Genomic DNA, 18,432 nt, shown 5'->3' with positions numbered 1-18,432 from the left:
TTTCGTCTTTTCGTTTTGTTGTGTTTTGTCTCGTTTCAACTGTTGTGCTGAATTGTTTTGGGGTTCAATTCATGATTTGTGTTTTTTTTTTTTTTTTTTTCGTTCTCGTAGTCATTTTTTCTTTGTTTTCCCTTTGTTTGTTAACCGTATTCCTGTCATGGAATATTATGTGGTGTATGTATCCTGTTGACAACAGCAATTTTTGCTTAATTTGTGTTTTTTGTCTTTCGGTTATTTGTAATTTTCTTCTACAGACATACATGTGCTTAGCAATGGCGTATGTCCAAAACCTTACATCAAGTCAAACCAAAAAATAGTAGTCCCATAAGAATAACATTGCACCAGCTTCGTCTATTATATACAACTGATGGCAGCTCGCAAAATTTGAATTTCCTCGCGCATTAGGCGTGTGTGAGGACGGTCCATCAGTTCCGACCGATAAGTCCACCACTGTCCTCAAGTTCCGGCTGATCAGATTTTAACTGACAGTTCCGACTGATCATGTGTGTGTGTGTGTGGGGGGGGGGGGGGGGGGAATTAAAACTCTGCGCTAGTTGCCAAAGGACAGCAAGCCTGACTGTGAAGATGTAATCTCCGCTCGACGCCTGGTGTCGCGCGTCTGCCTGTCTCGGCGTTCTCCGCCGACCACCGCAACTCGCGAACACACTGCATGTCCGCGAGCCAGCGTCTCACGTTGTCCTTCAGTTCGAGCACAGCCGCCCAACCAGCCGCCAGTCGCCCCGCGCGAGGCGCGCTTTTTCCTTGTGACGCGCGCGCTCGCCTCCACGGGGCGGCCAGAATTATATTTACATAAATTCACATTAAAAAAACATTGTGAATGTTACAAAATAGTTTTTTTTTGTAAGAGAATAAAATGTACGTAAACTTGATGTAAGCTTTTGGACATACGCCATTGCTAAGCACATGTATGTCTGTAGAAGAAAACTACAAAAAACCCAAAAGACAAAAATTGCTGTTGTCAACAGGATATAAACACCAGATAGTCCATTTTTCTTTGTTTTTCTTTGTTTGTTGACCATATTCCTGTTATGGAATATTATGTGGTGTTTATATCCTGTTGACAACAGCAATTTTTTTTGCTTAATTTGTATTTTTGTCTTTTGGGTTTTTTGTAGTTTTCTTCTACACACATACATGTGCTCAGCAATGGCGTATGTCCAAAAGCTTACATCAAGTCATGCACTCCCATTTGCACAAAGCTTTCAAAGATAATAAAATGTTTGTAAAGTTACAAAAACGATTGTTCGTATAATACAGAACTTCTGTACGCGCTCAAACCAAGTTAAATGGACTAAGGTAGTTGCGACCCCTGTCAACAGATGGCACTTAATGTTAAATGCCATCCAGATAATTGTACTGCAAATTGTTGTGCTTGTTCCCGGTAAAACCCAGCGAGCAGGCTTGCTCTACGGCCTTAATAGATAGAGGATAGACTATTTTCCGTTTATAGTAATTACAAATTTCTTAATGTAATGTTATAACTTATAAAAATAACAAACGTAAAGTTTTGTGGCAAATTGAAAGTTGCTGCACGTACCCTCCTTGTGACATTACAAATCACTACCTGCAGATCTCACAAACTAGCGGTGGGCTAAACAGTTAAATTCGGAGAACATGTTCCTTTGTTCCAGCACCAGCGCCTAAAGACAGGCCCGTACTACGAGCCAAGGCACATCTGCGCATTCGCGCGCTTCCCCCCCCCCTCCCCACACACACAAACACACTGCGGGAAACACTCCCCCTCCCCCGACTGGATTATTCATCAATCATCAACGTTCTCATGATCACATTTTTTTCCATATTCAGAACGCAACAATGTAGAGCACAGTACGATAATATTAAATCGTGATTTCCTATTTTCAGAAGTGAAGTCACAAATGCTGCAATTGACAACTTTTTTTTTTTTACTTATTGTTGGCGCGTCCACGTGGCTTTGGGGGGGGGGGGGGGTGTCTCGCTTTGTTGCCTTCCAAGTGTTGAAAGCTGTGCAAATTTCTTTTCACACAGTTCACACTGATGCGAACCTTCACCTTGAGGATATTCCTTTGTCTTGGAACGGAATTAATACCAGATTGACTTTTAGGCACATGTCTGCGCAAACTACTGTTAAGTTCAAACTGTCTACTACAGTCTGAACATGAAGACATATTGTATTGGGAATGTTTATTCACAGAAGAATAAAAAAAAACTTTGTCATTGTTACCTATATGTCGACAACAATAAGAAACAAACTATGCTTATTCGCAGAAAAACCACGACAAAATCAATTATGTCAATGTTAATTATATGTCAACAACATTTAGAAACAAAACTTTATTTCGCGATATTACAACACCAATAAGTATTCCTATAACTACAGATGAACGCGTAACTCACATATTCCCGCTAAAGACCGTGTTGTAGACTATCATACCCTTCCCTTCTTCCTGTCATTAAGGCCATATTACCTGCCAGAAAGTCTAGTATATGCCCGGCTACACTGTCGTACGTGTTGTACGAAGTTACAATAACTGTCTTGTAGTGTTATAAAATATCTCTTGGCAATTGGTTTCCAAAGGAATCTGTTGTAAAAGTAAAGAATATTTTTTGACTTGATAACGTCTTATAAATCGATGAACGCCGGCTGCACGCACGAAAAATTGTCACGTTCCGCCCGAGCCGAGCGTGCAAGAACCGGCCAACCACCGTGCGAGAAAATCTTCTATAATATCAAACAGGTCAAGGCGGCCTTTTATTTAATTGTTAGTGGTTATAATTAAACAAATTATTTAAATTAAATTTGCAAAAAAACTGTAAATAATATTTTTAAATTAAAATGTATGCAATTTTTCATCAATGTTTTCTTATGACGTTATCACTACAGACTGGAAAGATTCGCGGCTTCAGTGACCTTCAGGATTGATTCCAATATCCTCCGCACACTCGGGCAAATGCAAACTGTTCATTGGCTGCTGACTTGTGAGTCGTCTCGACTGGGTGGCCTGTGATTCGACACTTCTATGAGTGAGGGTCTCTAATTGGCCCTCAGTCCTCCAGATTAAGGGTGTTCAAGGGAGTCGGACATGTCATTAAAGGCAATGTTATGTGAGATATTAGTCATATATATGTAACAAGTATGTGTTAAGAGCATGTTTAATAACATTTCGAAACCAAAACTACTTCTATTAAACTTTTTAATTTAAGTTTTAATGTCCAAAATACATTCATACATATCGATATACTTATATTTCTTTTTAGTAATGTTTAAAGATATATTTATTGTAAATGTTTTCAACATTATCCTCTGAAGATTTAATTTGGTTAGAGCCAGAAGATTGTTTTTTTTATTCTATTAAGAATTATGGTCATTTGAACAGAAAAAAAAATGGTTGCAGTTTACTTAGAAAATGAAATTATAATAGGGGTATTATTGAATCATATTACCAGAGGATACAGCTATGTCTGTTCACTGTACGCTGATACATGATTTGTATATATACGATGAAAAATACAGCTGTGGTGTAAGAATACATGGAGACGTGTGTCGCTCTCGCGCGAGTAACCGACTTCGTGTTTCGTTCCTGCGCAACCTTCGTCCCCGCGTGTCCGTCCACTGGCGCTCGTGGTGGCATTGCTTGGAACTACGTCCAGGAGCTCCCACCAGCCGCGCCGCGATACCGCGCGTTTGTCAAACACTACTATCGCGCGCATTTTGTTTTCTTTCGTGAAGTGCATTTGTTAGTCGTTGAATATATTCTTCAGTGCACCATGCCGAGGTCTAAACCACCTCCGAGCCGCTCTCACAAAAAAAAAAAAAAAAAAAAAAAAGCAAGAAAGCAAGGATCAAAAGGAATTTTTGGCTGGAGAAAAAAAGCTAAGGATACCGAATCTGAAAAACTTTCACATATTTTCATTGCGTGTATTTAGTTGTGTCTATTGGTATATCCTTAGACAATGCGTAGTTTTAAATGTATGTGTGCATTCCCACACTCTGTACTCATTATTTTATTATTTTCAGAAATATATAATCACCTACATCCAGCCCACAGTGGGGCTGTACACAATTTCTCTTTCAGTCGCCTCTACTTGGACCCTTGTGTCCTATTCCTTTGGTACCGCCCTCATGAAGTGATATCGGGACCTTGTCTCCGGGTTAGAACCTTTCGGCAGAAATTAACTTTTATCTACCTTTAAAATTCTAGCAGGAAAATGTCATAAACAATTATTAGATTTGTGACCTTGTAAACAGCGTCATGTAATGGTGGACTGTATCTGCTTTCGTGTGATTCTTCAGATGTTAAAGATTATTCATTCATTTTGCTTTCAAAAATTGCTTGCTTTAATTTTAAGTATACAGTGTAATTTCTTAAGTTTTAATTTCACAAGGAAGGTTATTTATGATCGTATTATATTTTTTTGTGTTTGGAGTTATTTTAGGTATTGAGTTGTTCGGGAGATTGAAATGTATTCAAAGTTTATAGTATTTCTTTTATTCTTAATTAACTGCACATATTATTTAAGTAAATGTAGGTGTGGGTTTTAAGTATAGTAAAAGGTTTCAATAACTATGACTTAATAAGTTTTTATTAAATAAAAATATAGATTAAGTATGAGACTTGTTTTATTGACGAAATGTAACATTGCAAAACCCAGCAGGTCTTTTAGTTTTTTAAGGTATACTAATATGTTTTATGTTATACAGAAGATTTGCTGATCATGTCAATCAAGGTCATGTTAATTAATATTTGCTTTACATTTTTACTTAAAATGTGTATTTACACTATTTACTAAATTTTTCGTATTTGGTTAGGAGAATGTTTATGGATAAATATTTTACAACATACAATTTAAATGAATTTTTTTTTTATGTGAAACGGCCCTCGTGTCGAAATGTGCCGAAATACCTAATTTCCGGCACATATGGATTTGTGTTATATTAGCGATGTTATAAAAGCTATGTGTCGTTTCTGCAATGTTGGTGCATGTGCTAGTGAAAGAATAGACGACAGGCAGGTGTGCACCGCGACTAGCCGGCGCTAAGACATTCTGAGGCCTACTGCATGTATTGTTATGATGGGCAGTTGAACCAGTGAACTCTGGGGACACACACGGGGAGACAGTAATTTCATCCATATTTTGTAACAACCAATGTATTTGTGTATGAAAAGTGTTTTGTCTCTCCATTTTCTCCCTCTGTGATTGGAGGAGTTGCGCCATCTTCCTCAATTTAATATTTAAATTAATATACTAATCATTTTAATTGGTTGTGCTAAAAAAATAACTGAAATAATTTTTTTCACATATTTAAAAATTGCGTTCTCTGTTTTGCAAATATTGTTTGATGTTTTTCTGCGATCTAATTATTTCAGGTTTCATTGCCAGTGGCCATTGTACTTTGTTGATGGTGTTTCCAGGATTTGGTATTTTATATGTTATTTTTGATGAATACTACCAGACAGCAAACAAGACAAAACACTAAGATGTGTTCATTATATTTGTTATTATTTATACACTGATGATAAGAGTATTTTGTTTTATGATTAAAATTTGATATAGTATTTTGTTTTATGATTAAAATTTGATATAGATTATATTTTTCGTTTTTTTTTGTCTATTCAGTTGTAATGAATTTTGTGTGTTTAATTTTTTGATGAACGTTAACAGTCTTATGATTTATTTTGAGAATTATTTTACTGGCTCTCGTCCTTGAATACTTAACCATCAGTTCTCCTAGCTTGGATTAAGCTCTCAGTTATTCTTGAAATGTCATTTTAAAAATAAATAATACTTAGTTCTTTATCTGAATTCTGGTCAAATGAGTAACTTTCCGAGTGAATTGGTAATAATCATTACGATTTAAAAGGCACTTGAATTTAAGAATAGTTCTACTGAAGTAGTTCTAATATTTATCTATACGACTGTAACACTGCTTGGTCTGAATCGTTATTAGTTAAAAAAAAATTGTGTTGTACAATTAGGGATATCATATAATTTGACAAAGTACTTATAGTTAAGAAAATAAATTAATATTAAATTGCTAAAAACAGAAACACTCATTAAAAATCGTGCCAAAATCGTTTACATGAATCAGCCTACATAAATTTCGGGGAATACCTATATATTTTTCTAGTTTTCATTTGCTAGAAATAATATATATATATATATATATAATTTCGATTTTGTTTATTACTTTAGTCAGAGGAGACGTCAGACGATTTCCATAGTTTCAACAACGTGTGTATACACATAGTCTACATACATACATACATATACATACTTCAACAGAAAAATCGTAAATTTACAGAAATTTACCTAATTGTTATAATAATTTGTCAGTATATTCACGGAAATTTCAAGATAAATATTTACCAATATTTTCCATAATATAACAGGATTTTTTTTAAACAGCATACCTAAACCATAGTCGATCATCATTATATACTTTATCAACTTATATATATAATTTATAGACATGGGGCTTGTAGCTGATTATTTAGTGGGAAAATGCACGAGTTTGTGTGTTTTTCCATGATGAGGCTTCTACAACAATGGTACAATGGCCGATTGCCATCACGATGCTGCTATAACAATGGACGATGGCCTGGCTTGGTGGGGAATTTAGACGATTTTTTTATTGCGACGTCAAGAATAAGAAAAAATTCAACTTTTTGGAATTTTTCCGCCGGTCACGGGACGAGATCTATTTCGTGTGAAAATTTCGAGTTTCTAGCGTTTCGGGAAGTGGGTTAGAATTTTTATAGGTCAGTTCAGTGAGTCGCACAAGGGGTTGGGTTGTAAATATATTTGGATTAAAAAATTAATGCATATAGGCCATACAAGTATTAGCGTCACACCGCTCACCGAGTCTCAAACCAACGCAGGTTCTGCTCATCGCCGGGATTCGGTTACGTCTTCTGCTTTGTTTCAGAACATAAGGGATAACAGTAAAAATATTTCCATTGTATAAATATTTGTCAACAAAATCTGAATCAAATCATAGCTACCTTATGCTTGCAGGTTCCGTGATGTGTGTAATGTAGACAGTGATAAGAGTTTTCTGTTGAGATAAATCAAGAAAGTGTTAATAATTTGATACAGAAATAACAGAATGGTGATCTGAGTAATTTAAGTATTGAATCAATTTTATTTCTTCTTATATAATGGAACGGTTTTATCTACCATGTCTTTTCAGATAAATACGCCAGTCTTAAAAGAAATATGCACTGCATATGCATTGTGTCTTTGAGTTATAAAATGCAATACCTTATACCAAAATATTTTAGAACTATAAAATTTGTTTCCGCAATCATTGTTCAATCTAGAAACATATTGATATACTTTAACGTTGAATACAGACAAAAAGCTAAGAGAGTTTACACCTATATAAGTATAGCTGAGTACATGTGATAGATATATATAAGTATCGGCATGTGTATGAAGCAACAAGAAAGATAATCGAGAAAGGATATTAAATGGCAGCCATATTATTCGCTGTGAAAGTACGCCGTTGCTTAGCATGAACACGCGAAGCTACGCTCCGTGCTGGCACAAAAAGCCTGGCGGACACCAGGCGAATACGACCCGGCGAGGAGTGAGTTCTGGTTGTGATATCCCAGCTGTTTCTTCCGCCCCCTCCATCCTACCTTTGAATATATATACTGTAAAGAAGCGCCAGCCAAGGTTAAAATTTCTAATACGGTTTGAGGTAGTTGGTTAATTCACCGCCGCAATCGCCACCATCTCTAGGGCATCGACTTGTGGTGGTCCCTAGCGGACAAGTGTCGAACTCTTCAAACACCCCTTCCCCCTCCCGTTGAACGACCTTGAGCTGCAGTGAATGATGGGTGGGGGGTGCGGGGGAATGACAGCGGGCGACAGTGCTGCGCTCTAACGTGTAAATAACAACCTAAGACGATACAGGGCGTTACGGCAGCGCACTGCAGCGGTGAAGTTCCCAAGCTGCACATCACACGCTCCTGAAAAACGTAAGAGTAAATCCTATCCACTCGCGACTTCTATACAGTATATATATTCAAAGATCCTACCTGCTGCCAGCCTACAAACGGTTAGCTAAACCCCCGCTTGGAGCGACAGGGGCGACATTCTTACGCGCATCGACCTCCCGCTGTTCAGGAGCCGAGTGACACAACCTCCCCCTTCGAAGGCCCTCAGGCGACTGAGCGCTCAGCGGTGAGACCCAGACTCTTATACAGAGTGCTATTAGGGTGTTTAGAGATCAGTTTTTATGCTATTTTGAGTGATGTATCAGTTTGAAGTCATTCGGAAGTGGGGACTTTTTTTTGGACCACTGGAACACCCTTAAGGAACCGAGCAGACAATGAAAGCTGGTATCTGAATACATATTAGGTCTCCCATAGATTTAACCGATAAGATCGAAGATCCAGAGATCCCCAGATATCCCAATACAATATTGAACTTCCCACCTATCTTCTCTATCCCATTCCTTTTCAGAGTTTACTATGGTGGTGTCAGAACCTCGGACCACTACAGTACGGGGTCAAGACTGATTTTAGAATCCATACATACATACACACTTACACACACATATATGTATATATAAATAATATGTTATGGGTAATGCCAGCCAGCGTTCGGCAGACCTAGGTGAACACGGGTAAACGTCGAACTCAAATTTATTTGAGTGAATATTCGGACTATAGTCAACAAACTTGGATAATTCTAAGTTAAGTTAACCCGGGATGAACTTAGGTTGACTTATTTTAGCATTATTCGTAACACACATATACACTGTATTAATGATACGTTAAATAAATTATTAATTTCCGATCAGTCTGCAATCTAATTCGAGACCTCCGGCACTGACTGAGTGGTAGGGGGAGGAGAGTGAGGGGGGGGGGGAGGGCCGGGTAGTGGTAGGAGAGGGGGGGGGGGGGCTGAGCATACTCAGAGCGAGAAATCTCGCTCCTACATTCTTCGCAGGACGGCTCTGTTGAGCGACAGCGATGAAGAAAAGAAATCCTCGGGAACCAGGCACTCGTTAATAAGTATTTTCCTTTGTTTATCGCGAGGGGCGTTATTATTAATGAATTATAAATAAAATTTCGTGCCCGGGGCCACACTACAAAATATTAGAGACCGGAATAATTCGTCGTCCATTGTAGTCCGGCCTCCACTAGGTACCGGTCGGCCGGGCAAGCGCGCATCGCCTCCCACTATCTGAATGAAGGCTGTGATCAGACAGGAGGGATCTCGCAGCCCGCCCTCTGCGCGCTCCTTTGTTCCCGCACGTCTGACCTGAGCGCCAGCGTCAGAATAACAATAACAAAACAAAATTGTAAAGAGGGGTTAAGCCCGAGAATTGGGCAAGGCCCAATGTGCAGGGCGTTAAATGGATGCAAAAAATATGTATTGGACAGGTAAAACCCACTTAATGGCCCCCCGCCCACCCGGAGACACGTACGGTGTGCAGAAGAGCTCCAGAAAAGAAACTACGCTATTTGGAAACAGCTCGCGATACCAGACAATCATCTGCTCACGAAGAGCACTTGAGAATGCGCTGAGGGTGGATGAGTGATTCTGAGTCAGAAGAACCAGTGGGTGTCGCACTTATCATCCCGCCTCGCTGACGTTAACACACCTATGACTGGTCGGGGCCCCTGGAACTTCATAAATGCAAAAACCAAAACATTTCTGAGTTCAATTCAAAATCATTTGCATGGACGTGGGGCAGTTTGCAGAAGTTGATTTAACATCAACGTAAATATTACACAGTTACGAATGCGACAGACCAGACCGCAATGCCAGGTTCGGAGCTGGCTGGCAGCCCCGCACGGTCACTGACGTCACACGCCATCAATTGACGTAAGGAATTACAAGCGTGCCTGGCCGGATGCCCACCCCTACCCCCCCCCCTCCTCCTTCCGCTCCCCGCGGATTGTCATGGCTCGGCGCTGCTATCTACCGTTGAGCGGCCTTGGAAATTCCGCGGGGCCGCCGCGCGGAGCGGCGTGAATTTACGCCGCCCTTCTGGATTGTTCGGGCGTCGGGTCGGCGCGGGATGGCGCGACTCGTCACGGCCGCTCTCGTCGGTTCGAGAAAGCACGCCCAGGTACTAGCAGCGAATCCTCCGGCCCTCCGCGGGAGTTCGACAACGGAGTCCCGCGTGGGAGTGTCGCGTTGAGTACCGAGTTCCGCGACAGTTGCGGAGTTCCGAGCGGTTTCCGAGCGAAGGGAAGTGCGACATCGGCGAAGAGGGTGAGAGACCCCCCCCCCCCCCTTCCCCCCTGAGAGTGGCGCGACGTCCCGGAGTTCGACTGGATCGTGAGAGTGCGGCGACCGAGTAGCGCGACACTGCTTAATAATTTGAAGTTCATACAAATTATCTTGCATATAAATATCGTAACTTCAGAATTAGAATTACGTGAATATGATTGTTACGTGAAAGTTCTCAAGACAATTGAAACCTTCGGAAATATTTTCGCAACTAAATTTGCCGACGAAAGCTTTTGCAAAATAAAATGGGAAGCCTCTCGCAGATATGAGGTAGATGACGTTGCTTCTTTACCAGCTGAGTTTGTTACGGCCACTTTTATGGTGTTTTACCACCTCAAATTATTTAAATGAAACAGTTTCGCTACAAAGGCAGAATTCTTTAAAATAATGCTGAACTTGAGAATACACAAGAAATAAATTGTTTTGAACTACATTTCTTGGCGCGAATCGCACGTAGTTTGCGCAACCACCGCTAGAATTCGCTTTAGAAGAAGCGGCTACGTCGACTAGTTTGCAGAGTGAAAATTGAAAACTATATTAACTAAACGGCTCCGATAAAAGCGACAAAAATACTTCAATGACTAGTGAATGTTATTAAAATAACTGTGAAGTATCCCTTTAACTTTGTGGATTACAAGCAACGCTTTTGCGAATTTTTCCGTTTTCCACGCGACTCCTGTTTCCAATTCACGAAATCATTGCAATGTCCGAGAGGTGAAGACGTTGCACGTCAGTAGTTGTGACCTGGGTCACTCTTGCCCGCTGGCCGTTGGGCGAAATGCGTCAGCGAGGCGGGATGATAAGCGCGACGCTCGCTGGTGCTTCTAGCGCGGTGTCTCCTCTGGACTGGCGCGCAGTCTTCTTTCTCGTCGTGCACATGAGCGGTGACCGTAACATTATATGGCCGATAAATGAAGATAAAGGTGTAATGCAAGTCCCTTAAGTGCTTTTAATAATCTGTATCTGTGGTTTTACGCCTAAAAAATTACTCTGAAAATATGCGTTTTAGCAATTTTAAGTGTTCTAAAAATACAGTTTGAAAACTTAATCCGAAATCAAAAAGTACTTTTTTGGCCCTCAGCGAACTCTTAAACGCTTTTCGTAAGCAGACCCCAACTCGGATATCTCGAGTAGTTTTGAAATCGCGTTGTTTTTTTCTCCTGAAGCTCTGCGCACCGCGCGTGTGTGTGTGTGTGTGTGTGTGTGTGTGTCCGGGTGGGCGGGGGCCTTAAAAGGAAGAACGTAGCGCGGAGTCGCGAGAGTGTGTGACGGCTCGCGTCAAATGGGCCACGTTGGAGCGAGTCCGCACGCGCTGAATCAGTTAGTTTCAGTTGCGCTGCTGAGACGGGGGGAGACGTTCCACAGGTGAGTGAATCTTTGCGGTCACGCCACAGCGCGTTTAAGCTAACGGGAAGCCTACGATTCACTCGTCTTTCTGGACATACCCGAATACTCACGTTGGCAAGCTTTTTTTTTTTCACAGACGAGAGAGCCAAGCCCGAAGTTCCCCGAAGTTCATGCTCTCTTTTTTTTTTTTTTTTTCGTTCTATCTCATTGTATAAACCGGTGTGGCATTAAATTTTGCGGTCGATTAGGATAGGTTAGCTACATTATAAATACTTTAAAACATTGTGGATGGTTGGTATAGCTGCATTAAAAATACTGCAAAATCATTTTATGGTTGCTTAGCAAATAACTTTTTAATACGTAGCTATCCAGGGCTAGGAAACCGTTTACATGATTTCACAGTATCTTTAATGTAGCTATCCTAACCAAATCAACCGTCTACAATGTTTTAAAGTAGGTATTTATAATGTAGCTAACCTAACCTAATTGACCATTAGTTATCATGAGTTACAATGAACAAAAAAAAAACCGAAGATGCACGATCGGGCGTTTGGCTCTCTCGTTTGTTGAAAGAAGGCTTGCCAACGTGAGTATTCGGGTATGTCCAGAAGGATGAGTGAATCGTAGGCTTCCCACAGTGCGTTTAAGCTAACACTAACGCGTTCCAATCATTCTCTCTCTTTTTTTTTTCTGAAGTGAAAACTTCTTTAGCCGCGTTGAGCTTTTTTTTTTTTTGTAGGGGGCAAAACTTAAAGGGTTCCGACATGCTCGTGACGTGTTGCGCCAGACTGGCGACGCGCAGCGGCCTGTGTACATGTATACTCATATATACACTAATACATCGTATATACTCGACTGTATCATGTGCGTGTTGGACTCTGTTTGTATGGGTAAAATCTTGTGAGCTCGCATCACCGACATGCTGTAGTAGCAGTAAGTGAAGTTAAAATTGATTGCGTTGAGCGATTTTCTTTTGTTCAGTTATTTACGAAGTGAATGTTTATTTTATTTGTGAGTTAAGTTCATAGATTTTTTAATGTTAAAACTTAATTTATTCTAATTCGAAGTTATTTTTGGTACGTGCAAAACTTACGGGTTCGCGTCACCGACATGCTAGTGACGTTTATATATATACATACACACACACATACAGATATGGATATATAGAACGCTCCACACTCGACGGCCAAAGACGAAAATTACTCGCTAACGCGTGAAAAAATATAAAAAGAGAACAAACGGTTTCGTCTCACTCGCACTCTCTAGTCATGACGGAGAGGTCCGAGAATAGCCGAAGACCCTTCGTTTGTGTTCAGTTCACACGTACGCTCGAATGCACACTAGCCCCACTTTTACAATTACGCTTTACTACTTTCTCTCCAATATTTCTCGCTCATGTTTGCAAATACGAAGATGGACCTGAGAACCTTTTTTTATGTATTTTTTAAATTCTCCGCAACATTTGTTTGAAACGTTTTTCGCTTAAACGCCTAAATTAGGAGAAAAACTGAGTCGAACCAATTTTTAACAACCCTTTTCTCTAAAAACTTCACGTCCGATTAAAAATAATAATAATAACACCATTCGATTCAGCATCCTCGAATTGCCCTTATTTCAAGTTTTCAGGTCTGCTGGTGAAAAGTGCTTACTTTGCCTCTTGTTGACTGGCCTACGCTCGCGTAATGGAGGAGCCTTAAATTCCAACGACCCTCCGCGGTGCATTGCTGAACAAACTGCAAGTCTCTCGCGCAGTTTCGCTGTGGGAATAGCGCGTTACAAATTAACATTTCCTTCTGGTTTAGAGACACTGAACTATTTTTAAGTTTACTATAACAAAAATTAAAGTAAATACATACTCAGTATTAAATAATACAACAAACATGTGTATAAAACTAATTATTTAATTTGGTAAAATAATCGAGATGAATTTTAATTAATAATGAAAAGCAATAAATAATTTATTAAATGTTATTATTTATAATGTAATAATTTATAATATGCACAAATTAAACGTACATACAGTAACATACACTTGAAAAAGTTTATAAACACTATTTCTATCACTAATATTCACAATAAATTAAGATTTTTTTTTTATTTTCGTACACGTGAGGTCCACCGTCTTCCTGTGAAAATTTTCTTTGCAGGTGCGCAAGCATCGTAAAAATTCACTCACTTTTTTTTCATAACGCGCCTAAAGAATAACAACTTCAAAAGATCAAGCACCATTTGACTAGTCCCCCCCCCCTTTTTTTTCCATTTAAGAGTAACTCAAAATCACTTTTTTTATGACCAAACTTCGTCAATACTAGCGATAACTACACTACTAAAAATTTAAAAAAAAATAGTTGTCTGTAAAGTTGGTTTACGATAGTTTAACGTGACAACGTCATAACAAAACATTGATGAAATGATTGCATACTTTTATTAATAAAATTGAATAATTTTTATTTTAATAATAAAAAAAATAAATACTTGAAATTATACTAGTAATCAGATTTTTAAAATGCAAGAATAATTAACCTTTATTGCCGAAATTGTTGTTGTAATAAGCAATGAAAACCACATTAACTTTTCACTTCACTTTATAAACAGTCGACGTAACAGTTCACGTGTAGATGTAAGTTGTGTGCTGCCGCTGTCTTTCTTCTCCTCGGAAGCATAGGCCAATCGAGTGGAAGAGCGATAGATGCGGCGCAAGCGTACAATGAGCGTAATGGTACACAGCGTAACGGAACACTTTTTCGTTCGTGCAGCCGGCGCGGCGTTCGTCGATTTATTAGACGTTGTCACGTCAAAAATAGTTTAGACTGTATCGGTACGAAGCCGCAAATTTTTTAACGTGAGTACGTCGTGTAAATGGGAAGTTCAAAACTAGGCAAGGTGACGTCCGCCATTTTGGCTTTCAGAGTCTGCACCGGTGAATATCACAAGCTGTCCTTTCTTTAATCGCCGTTTCTTGCAATTACGATCGTATATATTCGCTGTGTGCCCCGACATTGTAATTTTTGGTACAATTTATTTCGTAATTTATTTTCTCACAGTTTTACCAATAAATTTTATTTTTAACCTTTCAAGCGTGGTTTGTGTTCTAATAACTCTTTATGCTGCTGGCCCCTAGTTGTGGTAGCCACTGTAATAAAACCTCCTTGCTCTATAGTATATGGTGTTCAACTCTCTCTAATTATTGGTGTGTTCTCACGGGGTTCTTGGCGCCTACCCTCTTCGCAGTAAATATCAGGAACGCTGCTACTGGATGGTCTGCCCAGACTGATAGTCCAGCTAGCACGTCACTGCCCTGTGTTACTGACCAGAGAGTAATTATAAAAAGAAAATTTGGTATTGTTGTGTGACTAGTAGAAATTTGCATATAAATGAAATAATAATAACTGAAAAACATATAATTTTAATGGGTTCTTGAATATGGGTGTGAAGTTACTGTTAACCTGTGATTAAGCGAGAACAACCAAGGTGTCAAACCTAGGTGTCGGTAATTGGATGCAAATGACGTCACTGGAACACATTGAATACCATGCCGGGTCTAGCTATACGTTGTCGGAGGCTTGAGGCTCTCTTCACAGGACCTCCAGGTGGTCTGCTGCTACACTGGAACACTGGATGCTGTAAGCTGTAATTAGCGAACTACAGAAGGTCTGAGGTAGCCGGGTATCTGCTGAAGACTCGACTTCCCTCTCGTCCTAGAAAGTCTGGTTTAATCTGGATCGGTCTCACCAATCGTCGTGGCCGATCGCACCTGGCGCTGACCTCAGTTGTCTGGAACCACTACGGGACGAAAACGGGACCGACGCGGAAGTTGGCACTCGAAGTCGCCGATACTCCCTATCTAGGACTTATTTAGTCCAGATACAATTCTCTCAACTCGTAGAGCGGAGAATTCTAAGTAGGACACGATCGCGGATGACGCGAATCTTCTATTTCTCGGGCGGCAACCAAGGCTTTGGTTCGCCCCAGCCCGAGAAACGTCTTCCCGCTGCAAGATGGCGATGGCGTCTCCCTTCTTCCTCCTTATAACTATTTACTTTTAGTCCCTAGCAACCAAGGGGCTATCGATATCAGCAAACAGAATAAACTGCATAGTGAAATAAAAACTTGGATGTTAGAGTGTAAGAGTATCGAACTAAGACCAAATGAATAAAGTTTCCAAAGAATAATTCTTAGAAGACCCTGAAGTTGAAAGTGTGTTGTCTATGGCAATAAGATGTGTTATATCTGTTATACCTTGGTTGTCCTCTTTACAATCAAAACAATTAAATACATAATATTCGCTCATGAAATATATACAATTAATGCTATAATAATAAAAATAATAATCATATAACTGTAAACAGTTGTACTGGTTACAGTGTAGTTCTTTATTTTTATGTGCAAAATTTATTTTATCTCGTTCAGTTTGGCTAACGCGTGTGTCAAATATCAGCTGTCAAATTATATGAGGCAACCGGACACGATCGTTCTAGAAACTTGCCTAATACTCGTGCAGACTTATAAGTATACCAAATCTGTTTGTAATGGCGCATGAAAAGCCATGAATCGCTCTCTCTCTCTCTCTCTCTCTCTCTCTCTCTCTCTCTCTATGTCAAGCCCGGTTTATTTTTATAATGTTTAAAAATCCATCGTTATATTTTATTTTAACTTTGAGACTGGTATCCCGATTTATATAAGACGTGGTATTGAAGTCTAAAAAGCGAATTTTGCCGAATGTGATGTTTATGCTACAGGCCTTACCTAACCTACCGCTAACCACATAAAAACAACAAAAAATCCGCCTCTTTCGTTTTTTCTCGTAACGGTTTTCCCCGTAAAAAAACTCTTCTCTCGTCCAGATCACATTCTAAAACAAATCGTGAGGCAAATATTTTACTGAACCATCATACGAAAGCTTTTTTGAACATATTAACCTAAATAAGTGTATATACAACGATATTTAACTAAATGAAATACAAAATGACTTTCATTGTATTTTAGCGCGAACATCAAATACTTTTCCTAATTTATATCTATAGAAGTATTGGTTTTAACGTTTAATTATTTATTTCTAGTTAAGTTAGTTTTTTAGCACTTATAATTTATATATATTTTTTCCCTTTTAGCTAAGTAAATTTTTATGTTAAGTTATAATTTTTTTTATATGTAGCGATTTATCTGGAAACAGGCTAAGAAAAGGAAGTAACTGTTAAGTTGGCAATACCTCACGTGATCCGAAAGCTACGAAAACTTTGTGGTTTGTTACAAATCGTGTTGTAGGGTATTTAGTATGCTTAAAAATATTATTTACATAAAATTTTAGCTTGAGAATTTTAATACTCATATATTACTTGGCTACCTGAGTTATAGGCACGAGTTATTATAAAAGAAGGGGGGTTTGAACTATTTTCGTGCCGTGTGCGCTGACGTCAATTTGGTCACGTGTGTTCACGTGTGCTTCCGGAGAAGCCTAAGATGTACATCAAGTTCCGTCCCTGCCCGAACACGCCCGAATATTCACCTTCGGCCAACCTCGGGATTTGTTTTATTTTTGCGCAGGAAAAATGAATTCAAATATTAAAAGTGGTCGGTTAGGTTAGCTACATTAAAACACTTTAAAACACTATGGACGGTTAGTTAGGTTAGTATAGCTACATTAAAATAAACAGAGAAATATAAATGAACCCGACGTTGGCCGAAGGTGAATATTCGGGCGTGTTCGGGCAGGGACAGAACTTGATGTACATCTTAGGCTACAAGAGTCTAGAGGCAGCACCGCTACTTCCTGCAACTGGCTGCAAATGCCGCACCGCTCACGCTCGTTCCGGGGCCGGCGGCGCGATTCCGCAACGGGAAGCCTTTTCACTGACGAGAGAGCAAAACGTCCGATCGTGCATTTTCGTTTTTTTTTTTTTTTTTGTTCATCGTAAATAAATATGGAGGTGTTGATAAAAGGAAAGACCATAAACAAGGCAATGGTATTTATTTGTAATTATTTTTAGAAGAAAATACCTAATTGAAGAAACTTACTTCGTGGATTTATATATTTTTCATACCGTATAAATTCTAGGAAGTCTTTGTCTTCCACAAATATTCTCGGGGCGCCCCATATTCCCTTGCAATTTTACGCAACTTGTAATTTTCAAGTGAGGACATGATAACTAATAGTCAATTAGGTTAGGTTAGCTACATTATAAATACTTTAAAACATTGTGGACGGTTGATTTGGTTAGGATAGCTACATTAAAGATACTGTGAAATCATGCAAACGGTTTCCTAGCGCTGGATAGCTACATATTAAAAAGTTATTCGCTAAGAAACCATAAAATGATTTTACAGTATTTTTAATGTAGCTATACTTACCTAATATAACCAACCATGCACTAAACAGTCTATGGTGGCTTTTTTTTATACTGGAGAGAAAAAACGCGCGCGTAAAAATAAAAAAATAAAAACATCCAGGGGGTAGGCGCTCCCGATCGGCCAACTTCGGAAAGGCTCGGCATTTGCAGCCAGTTGCAGGAAGTAGCGGTGCTGCCGCTAGACTCTTGTCTTAGGCTTGCCGTGCTTTCGTACGTTGGCGTGTTGGTGGGGCGGGAGGGCGGAGGGTGAAGTTGACAGATAGCCAATGGCCGCCGCGGATGACGCGTTCGCTGCTTCGCGATTATAAGTGTGCGTTACGTTTCGGGATGGCAAACTGGACGGTTTTTTTTTTACCCCGAAGTGACGTGCTACATCAGTGTGCTTGCTGCCCTGGCAAGCAAACACCCGGAAGAAGAAAACTTCTATAAGCCACGGACTCGAAAGTAAGTGTTGGCCGGCCATTTCATATACAACCCCCCCCCC

This window comes from Bacillus rossius, chromosome 8 (genome assembly GCF_032445375.1).
Source record: "Bacillus rossius redtenbacheri isolate Brsri chromosome 8, Brsri_v3, whole genome shotgun sequence".
NCBI classification, from domain to species: Eukaryota; Metazoa; Arthropoda; class Insecta; order Phasmatodea; family Bacillidae; genus Bacillus; species Bacillus rossius.
This window is presented reverse-complemented; position numbering follows the sequence as displayed.